Source organism: Haliaeetus albicilla, chromosome 15, assembly GCF_947461875.1.
Source record: "Haliaeetus albicilla chromosome 15, bHalAlb1.1, whole genome shotgun sequence".
NCBI lineage: Eukaryota > Metazoa > Chordata > Aves > Accipitriformes > Accipitridae > Haliaeetus > Haliaeetus albicilla.
In genome coordinates this window covers 33,509,859-33,524,008 of record NC_091497.1, presented here as the reverse complement: position 1 = coordinate 33,524,008, position 14,150 = coordinate 33,509,859, and the positions used below count along the sequence as shown (strand labels likewise).

At 42.8% G+C, this 14,150-nt stretch overlaps 1 protein-coding gene and 1 long non-coding RNA gene across 4 annotated transcripts in view; one reads left to right on the top strand and one right to left on the bottom strand.

Annotated features, from left to right (window-relative positions):
- FNDC3A (fibronectin type III domain containing 3A) overlaps positions 1-5,188 on the bottom strand; it is a 125,603-nt gene extending 120,415 nt beyond the window's left edge. The window contains exon 1 of one of the 3 annotated variants that reach the window (XM_069802716.1): positions 5,034-5,188. The gene's annotated coding sequence lies outside the window, so the exon portion shown is untranslated. Of the gene's footprint in view, positions 1-4,815; positions 4,948-5,033 lie in introns of those variants that run through there. The other 2 variants (XM_069802720.1, XM_069802717.1) reach the window with 2 other exon arrangements.
- Positions 5,189-5,838: 650 nt separating this feature from the next.
- LOC138689115 (uncharacterized) lies at positions 5,839-12,744 on the top strand. The gene is made up of 4 exons (XR_011327929.1): positions 5,839-6,065; positions 7,058-7,178; positions 11,814-11,887; positions 12,422-12,744. It is a non-coding gene; the product is annotated as an uncharacterized lncRNA (long non-coding RNA).
- The last annotated feature ends 1,406 nt before the right edge of the window (positions 12,745-14,150 follow it).

Here is a 14,150-nt window from a genome sequence, read left to right as displayed (position 1 = left end):
CTTTGAGAAGTAGTTTTTTCAAATCATGGAGTGCATTGGTTCAATTTTGTAAATCTTCATAGTCGTGAAACAGTTTTTTTTGACACTGTATTATAGAAGCCTGTATGTTGCCAGGAAGCAGACGGACTTGTTCTAGTGCTTCGGGAAAGCAGAAGACATTTATCACATCTTAGAAAGCACTATGCTTCTCTCTTACTAATGGATCATAAAAACAAGGTCTACTGGTTAAACTGGGATTGAAAACTTGTAGATGTTTTCATTTTTGACAACTCTTTATGCCCAAAGTAATTACATACGTAATAAGGTACAACATTTTCCATTGCTTATAGATGAAGAGGTTGTGCAGCCTATCTTTTAATCTGTCGTAAATGTTTTGGAACAATTCTGGAAGCGAAGCTGGGGAGGGGATGTACACTATAGGCACATTCAGCACTCCTATTTAACTTCTGCAAACTGCTGTCGAGATGGTATTTGGCACCCAAGATACTTAACTGAACTAAAGTGTACTAATGTTAACCTAGGTGATGTTTTGATTGCGGAGCCGTATGACCAGAAGAGGGTCCACGCATCCTGAAAAAGCAAAACCTTACAGGGAGACAAAAATATAAATTCAAGTAAGCAAACTGGTAGATACAGAGGTAGGTCTGGTGAGACCGAGACCAGCAAATGTGCTTGCCTAGGTATAAATGGTGAAAGTTTATTTGGAGCCATGAACATAAAGAGGGCAAAGTACGTCCAGTCTGACTCAGTTTGAGAGGTGCTGCAAAGACACCGCCAATGAACGTGGTGTTAAAGCTTTAATAAAGGGTTTGGAAAATGCAAGAATATTCCATTCCTTAGGTGCTACAACTGTAAATAGAAAAGCATTCTAAACCAATACATCCAAGAAGAGTAGTAACACAGTCCTCTACATAGTTGTGCCATCAAAATGAAGACCAACAGTTTCCACAGCACGTATTCTAACCAAAACAGATTATTAATACAAACAAAAAAGGGTGCATGACCTAGCAGGTGAGTATAAAAAGACTCCTCATTATGCAGGAGAGTCCAGCATGAAAACAGCAGCTAAAATTCTATTTAATTATTGACAAAAGGTCGTAGCAAATTCCATTTCCATTTTGTTACAGTCATCTATGACAGCTTAGCAAAAAAAGTCTGAAGATTTTCACTGGTTACAGGCTCAAGAGCATGTGAGCAGCTGGAACAGGACCAGATCTCTGGGGGGCAGATGGAACAACAACTTCAAAAATATTTGTTCCATCTGAAACTAAATGTAAATTAATTGGAACAATTAAAGATGACAACCTATAAGAAACATGTAATAGTATTAAGTGATACAGACACTTTCTAAATATCCTTCTACCCAATCAGCCCTACAAAATACAGACCCTGGGATGACAATCCAAAATATTACCGGACATAAACAAAACCTCTAAACTTTATGGGTAGACAAGTTTAAGAAAAAGGCTAATGGTGTTTTTCTACTGGCATCAAGTGAACATCAGCATTAAGGAAGCTCAAAGTTTACTGTATATGGCAAAGAACGAGTGAAAATATGGTCATTTCTGTAGCTCAGGAAACATTGGCCCCACGAGCAAAATAAACATTGTTTGTGTTTGCTGAACAGAAAAAGCAGCAATGTACTCATTCCGAAGTATTATCGCTTTCCTGAGATACAGACAGTATCTTTTAGTTAAGCTAAAGAGTTGACAGTCCAAGTCAAATCTATTTTTACTAGATCTGGTCCTACAGGAAAAGCAATGGCTCACAATTCAACTTGTGCACTATAAACTGCAGCCAAGTTGAATTTTGCTACAAATTGCTTGGGAATTTCCCCAAGCCAACAGTCTTACAGAAATGGATGATAAAATATAGAAGTGTTATTGACAGATATAATGGAGAGAATCCAATTCATATTTTATATCACAGAAACACACCAATGAAACACAACATGTTACCTGTAGACATTTTAGGAGATTGAACTAGAAATCCCATAACAATTAGAAGCTGGAGGTCAAAAAAAGGTACAGAGCTGCTGGATGTTGGAGGAAGATAAGAATTCCTCCGGTTCCAGCAGGCACCCACAACAAACATCAACGGCTGCAGACAACAACACTGTCTCGGAAGTGGGCCTGCAGCCTCACAAAACCTGTCTTCTCTAGTATCTCTCTGTCTGGGAATGAACAAGATCATATCTTTGCCAGTTCCCCCATCCACCCAAAAAGGGGGACTGGACTAGGTTACAGGATTGGCCACTTTGACAGAGGCATCAATGGACAATCAGAACACCAGCACTTAACACCTTCCAAGCATTCAGTATTTCTGGCGACCAATGGCATTTACAATAGCATCCACTATTTCAGAAGTGACCTGCCAGCAAGGTAAACTAGTGTGTTGCCTAAAAGCATTTAGAAGTTAAAACCATTTAAGAGAAAGTCTTGGCAAAGATGAAAAATTGTACCTCTCCTGAACTCAGGCTTTAATGGTTTTGCTTCCCAGTATGCCCTAAGACAGAACACTGCAGAAGCACATTCAGTTAAGTAGTTAAAGTTGCAATAACAATTACAAAGGATCTCTTCAAGATATCCTGAGCCAAAATGATCATCAGCATAACACTGAGTTAGCTGACGTAGGTCCAAATTCAAGTAAAATTAAATGGCCGCAAGGCAAAGAATAACAAAAGCATCCTAAGATCCACAGGACTCACAGCCCAAAGCAAATGAGTTATTAGTCTGAATCATAATTCAAGTTTCTGCAATTGCATTACATTATTGCCTATAAAACTCAAAAGCTTTTGATTTTTAAGTTCACAAACTAGTAGAAACTCCAACTTCAAAAAGGTAGAAATACCACTAATGGATTGAAATCGGATAACTTGTGTGGTAACGACCTCAGCCTCACATAACTCATACACCTAGAGCTTGTCATACAGCAAAAAGCCTCAGAAGACCTCCATCTGCTCTGAAAAAAAACTAAGACACTCATCTAATTCTGTTTTAATATTACCATCTACAGTAGTCAGCCTGTGACTCTGCTCAAAGCAGATTGCTCTAATCCTGACCAAGTGACCTAAGCAACTGATCACTGAGTCCTGGCCTTTCTGAGCACAAGGATCTGCATCTCTCATAACTAAGGCTTCATCTGTCAAACATCAGTGCCTGATGCCCTGATGTAACTGATTCAGCATATCAGTTCCCCCCCCCCAAAGTCACCAGAAAAACCATTCTGGTATAGTTTGCCAAAACAAGTCCCAGATTCAATCCATATGCATCAAGATGACTTGCATACACTCTGTATACACAGTGAATCTGGAACTAAATGCAGTGTTTCCAAACTTGATCAGCACCCTTCCTGCTCCCCCATACTTAGTAGGAACACCAGCTATTAAGAACTCTACCCAATTTGCCACATTGAATACTACAGATACTCAGCTATTTACAACTTTCACATATGTGCACAGCCTTCTCCCTACCTGAAAGCTCGCTAATTCTCCATTCATCATGTGATTAAGTTTCATAACTATTTGAGACCATTTCCTTAAAAAAAAAAAAAAGTGGGAGAAAAAATTTAACTGATTGTACTTACTGAATTTTAAGGACTGCTGAGTTGCTGTGATTCATACTATTTCACAACACAGAATACAAACACATCTATGGATGCAGATGCACATCACGGCTACAGTTAAATTTCTATGCTGCCTAAAGCAGAAAGTTACCCACTGCGATAACAACAAAATAGCTTCTTTTAAGCTCAAAGCTTAGCAGGACTGGGACCTAGAGCTTCTATGACAGAAGGTACCAAGTAGTCAGCAGCAAAAAATAAAGATATTTTAAGTCTTCATAATAATTTAAGACATTTATAACCACATATGTATCGGATCAAATGCAGACTTAAATTCTAAAAACAGAGAACATTTCAGAGAAATTACTTCATGACGTGAGGTGTTCTGGAATAACACTTGACATCCAAGGTAGCTAATAAACTGCCTTTGACAAGGGTAAACAAATTACTAACACATCTTGAGATGCCACTTGTAAAGCCCGATCTGCTCGCACCCAACCTATTTTCCCTCGTCGCTACCGCTTATTTTCTTTCCTCCACACAATAAAAATCAGCTGAGAACTTTCATTTTTGCTTTTAGTTGGTTTCGCTTTCTAGTCGCCTGGAAGCAACAAAAAGTTTCTGTTTAGGTTAAAACCAATCTCGGGTAATACCCAGGAAAGGAGGACTCGGGCATGAATCTAGCTGAAAGAACACCTCTGCTAGCGCTCGGCGAATATGACGGTGTTTTCGGGAGGGTTTTTTTTTTACCGACATACAGGCACACACGCTCACTGCCTTTAGCCGGGAAGTCCGAGAGAACCTTTCACGGCTTAGCAGGAGAACAAGAAGAAGAAGAAGAAGAAAGAGGTGTCGAAAACCACCACTTCCTTCTCCTCACTCCCCGCCTGTCACAGCCGCCTCAGCTGTTTCTGGTCGCGCCTCGCATCTGCTTCTCCTCCCCGAACAACCGCCCTCCTTCCGCGGCAGCCGCCCTGCCCTCCCCGGGGGGGAGCCCCCCGCTGCCCGGGGGCTGACAGGGGAGAGGCATCTCCCAGCGCCGGCGAAGCCCGGGAAGGAAGACGGAAAGTTTCTTCCGCCTCGGGCAGGCAGCAGCCGTCTGCCTCAGGGGCCGGGCTTGCCCTCCGCCGCGCCCGGCACCCGGGGCAGGTAGAGGCGCTGCCCCCGTCCCCTCACGCCCCTCTCCCCGCCCCGCCTGAGGGGAAGGGGCCGCTTTCTGCCCGTCGCCTGAGGGCGGCGAGCGCGCCTACTCACCGCCATGGCCCCGCCGGCTTCTCCCGGCTAACGGTTCGGTCTCCCACACCGGCGGGCAGCGGCACCGGGGCGGGGAGCGGAGGGGAGTTCCCCGATGGCGCAGCTCGGGCAGGGGCGGCGCCGCGCCGGCCGCTTCCCCCCACCCCCTTACCCGCCCACTCGAGGTTACCTGCGCTTCGGCCGCCGCTCGGCCGCCTTTTGCCCTCCCCTCCCCGCACCTGTCACTGTCTCCCGCGGCCGCCGCCGCTACCGCTGCCGCCACCTTCGCCTCGCCGCCTCAGCGCTCCCCTCCGCCTCGCCCGCCGCCGCCCGGCCGCCATCTTTGTGGAGGGCAGGGAGGGGCCGCCAGGGGGGCAGTTGGCTCCGGCGCGCGGTGCGCCTGCGCGGACACCTCCCGGCGGGGGGGAGGGGGGAAGCCGAGTCTGTCGGCGGGAGGGGCGGGGTCAGCTCGATGGGCGGGGCTGAGGGAGACCGGAGGGGCGGGGTCTGCGGAGAGGGGCGGGGTCTGCGGGGCGGGGGGGGAGCCGCAGGTGGGCGGAGCCTGCGGGGCGGGGGCCGTGGGGCTGAGGCCTGGGCCTGGGGCCTGGGCCTGGCCTTGGCCTTGGGCCTGGGGTCCGGTCTGGGCAATGGGGCCTGGTCCAGGCCGGGCGGAGTGAAGGGTAGGAAGGGCTGCCCCTTCCCTAATCGCTGAGGAACAGTCAAAGGAGTTTCAGCCCACCTGCCCGGAGGCCCAGCAGAGCCCAGGGAGCAATGCGCGCCTGCCTGTGAGCGCCTGAGGCGTCCCATGGCCCGAGCACGTAGTGTCCAACGTCCGAGGGGAAAGGGGAAGAAAGGTGCTTTTCCAGGCCTTATGCAGGGAGCAGCTATCTTCCCTCAACACCTGCAACGTTCAGCTGATGTCCTGAATGCTAATTTGTGATTATCCTTGTCCTTTCGACCGTTATGGATCAAAATGATTTTATTACAGTGTTTGGCTTAACGACCTGCTGCAGCAGTGGACTGAACAGAAGGAGATGGTTTATAAAGTGGTTTTGTTAATTTGCCTTAAAGTTCTCTGTTACTAAGTTAGTAAGTTGCTATTTCTCTTGCATTTCAGCAGCGTTCGGATCATTTTTGTAGCTTACCAGCAGACAGAAGATAGCTCCTATTGACAGGATGCACCAACCGATGTTTTGCCGTCCTGGTTGCTCACTATAGGCCCCCTTTCCAAAACTCATAATTTCACTGGTGAATAGCATCCGAAGCTTACGGTATGTCAGATCTCAGAAACTAGAGAGACTTGGGCCTGATCAATATTTGGATGAGCTACCTCGTTAAGCACTGCAGAAAGCGCTGCTGGTGATTCATTCAGTAGCATTCGTCTGTCTATGAGTCAGGGCTGAACAAATGCCACTGCACAGCACTTGTGGGTTGTACCATCCAGGGGCATAAAACTGGAGATCTTTGCCAATTGCAGCTGTGAGGAGATCACTGATTTTCTTACCTTACTCCAGTTTCAGTACGGGTTTCCAGAATTAGCCAGCAGTTTTGGTGGAATCTAGCAAAGGGTTTCCGCAGTTGCTTTTGTCAGGCACCACTCACTGGCGGTGGTGGTGGGGCCAGGAACAGCAGTGGCAATGGCCATCACTGTAGGCAGCCACAGATCCTGGCTTTGTGTCAGACCATGCGGTTTTGAATTGGTGTGTGCAGCACCGATTGTATGTGCCCCACTGCCTGAGAGCCCTGGGAGAGACCCTCCTTCAAGCCTTCTTCTGTCTTCCCAGGGGTGCTGCTCCCTCACATCCCTTGCAGGTGAAATTAAGAAAGCTGTGCAATGTTTTGGGTGTGTGGGTGCAGACACACAGCTGGGACAGGGAAAAGATGAGAGTGTTTAGGGCTCTTCTCCCCATCCAAATGCTGGTCCTGGTGGTGTATAAGTTTGCATTGCATGACACAGTCCTTCATCTGCTTCCTTCCTTTTTATGCCATAGATAAATTAAGTGTATATAAAATTCCATTTTCTGCTGGAAAACCAATTAGAGTCACCTGGAAGTCATTCTGAATAATATTAAAAACGGGTGGAAGGTGTGGGGGAACCAAATACAGTGACCGCTTTATCTCTTTTTAGGGGCTCATGTGAATAAATGGATTTTTCTAAACAAAACTAAACTAGATTGGAATTATTTACCAGTCTAAATTGCCTATACACATCTCAGCTACTTCTAGATGACCGACCAAATGCTCTTGCTTTCATCCATTGGAGAACTTCCCAGAAGGACCCATGAAGACAGAATTTCTTTACAGTATCATACCAGATGTACATCGAAGTGCTAATGGTGAACATTTATGAAATTGATATTGCAGCTAAACCCAGCAGAGGAGAGGTGAGGAGAGAAATCCATCAGGGGAACGTTTTGCAGAGTACCCTCTTAAGACACAGTCTTGACTGTATAGTAACGCCCCCCTTCTGTGGCTTTCATTTCTTCAAACAAAGGTATGGTCTCCAGAGAACTATGAAGAATTGATGTTATGACAGTCATTATTTCATGTTTGCATTATGTTGTACTTACTCAGCAAAATATATAGCAAAGTAGTGCCTGGGATCAGAACTGGGCAACTCACGCTAATTTTAAAATCTATGTCACTTGATCCAATTCTCCAATTCTCTCCATCCTTGCAAGATGCCCCATCCCTGGAATCAATCAAGGGCAGATTGTATGGTGCTCTGAGCAACCTGATCTAGCTCAAGATGTCCCTGCTCATTGCAGGAGGGTTGGACTAGATGACCTTTAAAGGCCTTTTGCAACCCAAACCATTCTGTGATGAAATGGGGAGAACCTCCAATTGTAAAGTTAAAATAAATGACTTAAGTTGGAGAGTTCAGCATGTCTCCTACAAGCAGCACCGCCCTCCATAGTGAGTGACCTGTTTTTACACCTCAGCCAAATTTGTAGGTCACTTGTAATACCTGTGCCAGAAGGGAGAACAGTGACTGCTCTTGGTAGTGGCAGCTCTGCTGTTGTCACATGGAGCTCCCCGAGCCTGCAAGGGCAGTGGTTGCCAAATGCAGATCAGCAGACCTGCAGTCAAACTTTACGGTGTCTTGTGTACCACCAACAAATGGGTTTATCATCCAAACTTCATTTGAAAACACTACTGGGAACATTTACCGTGGTCTCACAGACCTCAAGGACAGCAGTTTGGACTACAGACTGTGAAAGCTTTGAGGTCAGTAGCACTGGTGTCTTCTACCAGCCAAGTAGCATCTGTGTAATAGAAAACAATTAAAGAAATACAGCCAGTATTCATTTTCTAAAACAGGTAACTGATGCATGAATATACCTCCACTAAAATAAACAAGCTATAAGATGATAGCAGCTTTATAAGGTGAGCAAGGTTTAATTTTGATGTATTGATAAAAGATTGCAGAAAGCTTCATTATCACAAAATTGAGTTACTGATTCCTGTATGTCGTCTCAGGTATACTGTGTCTTCACCTGCTGCATAACACTCATTGTATTTGTCCAGATTGCTTTCAAAGAGGCTGCCAATCAGCACAAATTATTTGCTGGTTTCTGATTTGTATGAAAGGATTTGAACTGTAAAAGTCCCACTTTAATATCAGAATGATGTATCAAAATCAAAGTTTGGTGAGAACTGTTTAATGTTAGGCATGATTCATTTCAATGGTAAAATACGTGTTTGTGGGGAAAAAGGAGTCTGAGATTTAACTGATATGATCAGCTGTGTTTTTACATAATTTTGCAAACTAGCAGAACTCAAAACACATTGAGCAATGGCATATGGTAAAATGTTTATTGTGTCTATAACTGTTTTTGACACTTGTTAAAGAATAAATATTGTATGATATATTTTACCATACTTTTCTCAAAATGCTGGTGGACACCTTAAAAAGACACAAATCCACAACTCTTTGGCTTCTTTACATGCTTTTCTGGACATGGATGATGAAGTAAATCATTCTCTGAATGGATTAAACCAGCTGAAATTTTAGAATGATGGTACCAAAATGAATGGGAGGATTAAATGGATAAAAATGCTAATCCCGTCAGAGACAACAAAATTCAACCTGCATTACAGAAGTAACTCTAACACAGTATCAGGAATTTGAGGGAAACTGCAGTTTGTTAAATTGAGAGGACAGTTGGAATCTGCCTTTTCCTGCTTACTGATTTGTCTCATTTTCTGGAATAAATTCCACCGATTTCAATGGGATTACTTACAGAACTGGGTGTTGCTTAATAAAAACAGGCAGGGCAGATTGTTCACTTAAGATGTTCAGGTGCTAAACCAAACCAAACTCTATGAAAAATACTAATTAGTCAAAAAATTTCAAACTTGGTGCCAAGATTCAGACTTCAAAAACATTAGCTGGAGCCCAGCTGACAGAACAGTCTAATTGTGTGGCATTTAATTTCCGATATGTTTATTTGCCAACTGGAAAAGCGAAATAGTCAGGGATTACATGCACAAGAAGAGGAACTACATAGTTTAGACCCCAAGTTCATTTATCTTACTTTATTAAAATGAAAAAAAAAAAAGGCACAAACCTACTTGTTATAATATTACTTTTCAAACTCAAGTCAAAAAAACCAAAATACAAACGGTGAAAAATGCCCAACAATGATGTTCACCTTGGCATTCTTGCAACTGATCATTTTGTACCTTGCAAATCTTTGTTTGTTGAAATGAGCCACTAGTTGAACTGTGATTTTCCCATCATGAATTAAAGCTATGATTTCATATTATCTACTGCCTTGAAATGATACTTAAAGCAGTGGTTGTAGACACCAACAAAGCAATATTTATTGGCCTCATCACTTTTAAAAAACACTGATGTTTGTTTTGGCTTTGTGAGCTGAGATATTTCTGAACTGTCGTTAGTGATCTCCTAGTTAACAGTTGGCTTGCGATAGATAAAGCTAAATAATCAGTCAGCCTTGGTTGTAATCAAAATGTTTACCAGAAGCATACTTTGAATTTGTGCTTCTGCTTCGAGTTGGTTTGAAATAATTTTGTAGCCTTCCTTTTCAAACCATGGTGAAAAGTTAGACATTAAAAGATCAATTGTATGGAAACAGAAAGACTTAGAAAATTTATGTGCAGAATTTAAGTGGCTAGGTTACTGGTCCACATTTAATTAGGAGCTTTTTCTTTCTTGAATATTCAGGAATTGCATACCCAAGTTTAGATTTTTCCAGATTTGCTCTCAGGATAAATGGTGGCTTTCATGTGATGGACCACTGAGATTCAAGTGTGAATTTTCTGGAAGATTGGCTTTCTTTTGGTGAAAGAGCTGTACCTGGCAGAGTTTAGGATGGACTGACTGTGCTTAGGACATTTTGACCTAGTTGCGTAGCAAGGAAGTTACCTGTCCCATTTGAGCATCTCTGCCTCTAACTTGAGGAGTTTTGAGACACACAAGATTTCCATTATCTCATCCTGAAATGCTGGGTTTGGGGTTTCTGCTGTGACTCTTTTTTTCCAGCCCTTTGAAATACCAGGCTCATGTTGTGCTTGCAAACAAAGAAGTTGAAGAAAGTTTTCATCAACCTCTTCACATAAGGGTGTATTTCAAGCTTGTTCAGTAAAAAAGCCTCGCAGTGCAAGTCCTTGTCTGGCAAGATAACAGCCTGAGTTCAATGTGCTCATGGAATACTAATTAGTCTCTTCATTCAGATTTTCCTGTTTTCTTCTTCTTCTTCTTCTTTTTTTTTTTTTTCCCCCCCCAGGAAGACTGAATATTTAGCATGTCGCCAACACTCTCTGTGGTTTTCTGGAAGAATTTAACTGCTTCATGGTGGCTTGGAGAAAGCTGGTTCCTTTCATATTTATTTCAAGTCTTTTTCTTCCAAATGAAGTATCCAGACGATGTGAAAGCATCATCTGTGTGTTTAGACAAATACTGTTCGCACCTAAAAACTCCATGACAGTGGAAATCAAGTATACTTCACTAGCTTCAGAATAATGGAGCCATTGAAAAATCTTCAAACCAGGATGAGCACAAAGAACAGTCTTGTTTTCTGAAGTTCTGTGCAGGAAAAAGCTCGAGTCATGGTTGATGAGGTGTCTCAGAAATGTTAACAGTGTCAAGCAACTGGCAATTGGTTCCTGTGGCAGGAAATAGCAAAGGCAGCTCAGTGCTACAAGCAGTAGAAGCTGTCCTTATTGTCGTTGGAATTGTAGTTTCCTCCTTTTTAATCATCATGTGTTGTAAGTGAATTTGTTTTAGCCTCTGGAGAACGCATATTTTGCTTTTGTGTGGCCTCTGCTCGTTTGGTAAGAATGGTAGTGGCTAACGTACACACAACTCTTGGGCAAACTGAAATATTCAGCTGGTCACTTGGTTTATGCAATTGCATTTGTTGCAGAAAAGTTTGGAACATGGCAGGATGAAGAAGAGGAATAGCCTGTGCCATGAAGGGCTGTTAAAAACAAAGACACCACCTCTGGCTTAGGAGTCTCTGAGCCACAGATTGCTCAGGGCTGCAAAAATATTGGGGGGAAGTATTACTGTGCAGTTGCCCATTGCATTGCTGTTGGCCGTTGCTGGAGACGGGATGCCGGGCTTTTACAAAGAACTGCTCTTTGGTCTGACCCACTATGCCTGTTTTCATCTACATCTGCTTTTACATTTTGTCTGTGCAAAAAAACTGTAACAAAGAATAGGCTGTCAAGAAATTAAATTATGTTGTGTTAGTCTGTAAGGAAAAACTACCCCTTTGAAATCAAAGGCCCAGCCAAGGTTTTGTCCAGTTCTGTATGTTGATATAGTTGGTGATGAACATTAATATATGTAAGGCATGAGCAGAAAACATAAGTATCTGCTATGGTCTTAGATTCTTGCCAGGAAAAATTGCTCAATGAAGTGAAATCCTTTTGTTTTCTTTGAAGCATCTCTTTGGTTCTAGCTGATACTGTTTTAACACTGAAAACTATTTAATTCTGCTTTAATTTTCTCCCATGTAACCTGTAATCTTTCTACGCACTTCAAGCAGAGATGTGTGTGGCTGATTCTGAATACTACTGCAGATACTGCTGTGCAACCTGGAAGACTCCACTGACTGTAGAAGTGAGCAGCTTCTGTTTATTTTTGCATGTTCCTACAAACAAATACACAACTGACAGGTGCTCCCTAATAAAGTGTTAAAAATAAGAAACAAAAAGGAATAAAAATAAATAGTCTGATTTGATATTTTTTAACATGAGGGTTCTTTGAATTCAAGTGATGGGCATGTTCAGGGATCGTAACTCAAGCAGATTTCTTGTATGCTGACCTTCCCAATGATAGCAGCCTTGCATTTCTTGGAAGGACCTATCTTTGGAAATGAGGGTCACGCAGCTTGAAATGTTGCTGACAGTGTAAAAAGAGAAAATGATATGTTTTCTGCACAGTCTTTGGTCTTCTAGGAATCACTCCCCATTTGTTCCAGGGTAGATGAGTACCACTCCAAAGGCCCCAGCAAGAAAAGTCCAGGGACACAATCTGCATAGTTAGCATATCCCTCTTGTGTCAATAGACAGCCCTTAAGCTCTGTGTCACGGTGGGAAGCTCCACCACTGTCTCACCCTGGATTGTGCAAGAAATACCTGTCTGTGTTTGCAGATCAGATTCTCTTTTGGAAAGATGAAACCCAGGATGTAGCGGAGCTCCCTGTGGGCAAAGCTGTGATTTGAAACTTTTGCCTGAGAAACAGGCATCAAACCCACAAGAAACAGCAATTATCTTTTACACATTTTCTTCAGGAGTGTTTTCTTTCTATGGTAAGTACTTCAATCTTCTGAGCATTTATTAAAATATGGACATAGGAACTTCAAAAAGATAGGAACTTCATCATTATTATAATGCCTCTTAATTAATTCTCTCCCCCTCCCTCTGGTTTTCATCATCTTTTGAGTTTAAGGTTTAAGGTTTAAGTGTAAGCCTGTGTTCTTCATACCAGTAACTGATGTGGATCATCAATGTCACACTTCAAAAAAAGAGAGTTTGCTTCAGACCTCTTTTCATGTAGTGTTTTGGGTTTTCATCTTGTTGAGGGTATTAAAGCATGGTCCTTACTACAGAAATATTATCCTGGAGTGAGCAATTTGTTTCATGCAAAATCTGAGATGTCTGGGGAAATGTTAATTTTAGGTTTCCTGGCAGAAGGCATGAGATTTATGTGTTTTTTCCCCATTTCAGACTCCGGTCACAGTGTGGGCTGTCATCGAAGACTTGGTTAACTCTCCTCTTTTCCTCCAGGATATTGTGTCTTCAGTCTTAGATCAGTCACACAGATCCTTCCATTTTGGTATCATTTATTGTATCTTTGGTTTAGACACTATTCTTATGTTTTATTTTCAGTGTGGTGCAGCCCACCTTTTTTTTTTTTCCCTATTCCATGTTTTTTATTTCCCTCTGACTTTAAATGAAAATGGGTAGAGAGCAAGTCCACCCACGTGGTCTAGTGTCAGACACAGAAGTCTCTTACAATCTTTCTTTCCGCTGGCACTGACTGAAGATATAGAATGATGCAATGTATAAATCTTTTTTTTTTGTTGTTGCCTTCTGTATATCTGTAGGGATTCAGCTTCTCTGGCACTTTCACTTGTTCTACTCTTCAACTTAAGATTATTTTCTTTAATTTCTCTCTGCTGCTGGCACAATGACATGTTCATTAACCACTCCAACCCAAGGTGCTCGAAAGAAATTGTCTCTATCTGATGACACAGTTCCAACAGCTTTTGCCTAGCAGAACATGGGCTTTTACAGAACTCCTCCCCTAGATATTTTTGTGTGTCTGGATGGAGCCCACTGAAAGGTATAACTGACTGCTACAGGGAGAACAGTTTGGCTGCAAGATAAGGAAAGCAGTCTAGACAGATCTGTCTTAGCACACAGGATAAGGTTATTTTGCCTATCTGAAGTTCTGTCCCAGTCTTTCAGTGCATGTTTGTATTTTGAGTGATGGCATCCTATTTCTTCAAGGATTTTTATGAGAAGCAATCAGACTCCTCTAGCCCCTACAACCTCCTACAAATCCTAGTTCGTTTGGGATTTTAGGTCCTGTGCTTAGGGCTGCTAGCCTCACTAAAGACATTTTCTTTTGGTGGAGGAAGAATTTCCATATTCCTGCTAAAGAATTTTAATGTGCAATAGCTGAAGAAGTTATGTTTATTCTAGTATCAGGTGTTTTGACATTTCAGGCTGCAGGGGCATTTGATGCAAGGTGTGTGTCAAAAAGATGTGGGGCTATGTCAGGAATGCTAAAGGCTAATGTGGACCGCGTTATGATACTACGTTGTTGCAGAATCAATCAGTGCCTCTCTTGGGATAGATTTGCGCATACCACGAG